Source organism: Sinocyclocheilus rhinocerous, unplaced genomic scaffold (assembly GCF_001515625.1).
Source record: "Sinocyclocheilus rhinocerous isolate Xijiao unplaced genomic scaffold, SAMN03320098_v1.1 scaffold1143, whole genome shotgun sequence".
Taxonomy (NCBI): Eukaryota; Metazoa; Chordata; class Actinopteri; order Cypriniformes; family Cyprinidae; genus Sinocyclocheilus; species Sinocyclocheilus rhinocerous.
The window spans coordinates 124,336-125,156 of NW_015638978.1; positions in this window are offsets into that span (position 1 = coordinate 124,336).

Consider the following 821-nt stretch of genomic DNA (forward strand, 5'->3'; position numbering starts at 1 on the left):
GTAACTACTAACATAATTCATATTATATTTCGTAAGACTTTCTTTCTGAAGACTTAGCAATAAACATTAAATAATTATCAATATTAAGAATCATTTTAGCTGGTGCTCAGTAGCGATTAGCTAGTTTGGGACCAAATGTTGATTTGTAGTTATTGATAAAATTATATTTTCCATAAATTAAAGATTTATGAGCAATATCACACGAGTAGACGTGAGATATGGCTGTCTCACGTCTCCTCGTGTGATATTGCGTTTATACAACAGTTCGACGGCACGTAAGAAATACATAAGAAAAACAACAACGGAGTGTCTTTAAAAACCCTCTTTTGTGCAGAACTACTTCCTTCCGCCAAAGATTCAAATCTCAGTTTGACAGTTTAACAGATGAGCTCAAGCCTCCGTTACTAATTCGAAAACATCACTTTAGAACTAGTAACGAAGGAACGTTGAGTTGCTTCATTGAAAGCTTACTGTATTACTGTATTAAAAGCCGTGTATTATGTAGAGTATTATGAGAGAGATATTAACTGAGCGAGTGTGATTACCTGCGGCTGATACAACATTCATTCTTCAGCTCAGTCATCTTCACAATAAAACATTAGTTTGAAAGTCCGCTGAGGAAAGCGATATCTTTGTCGTACCTAGTTTATAATAGTATTTTTGTCATAGATTATTATGTATTTTTTCATTTGTTATTTTTCATTAAAATTAAGTTGTCTATATTTAGTAGATTGTGTTTAACACACAAAAGTGACAATCAGGTCAACACACAGAAGTATAGAAATTCTACACTGATTTAAAAAAAAAAAAAACTGCGCTGG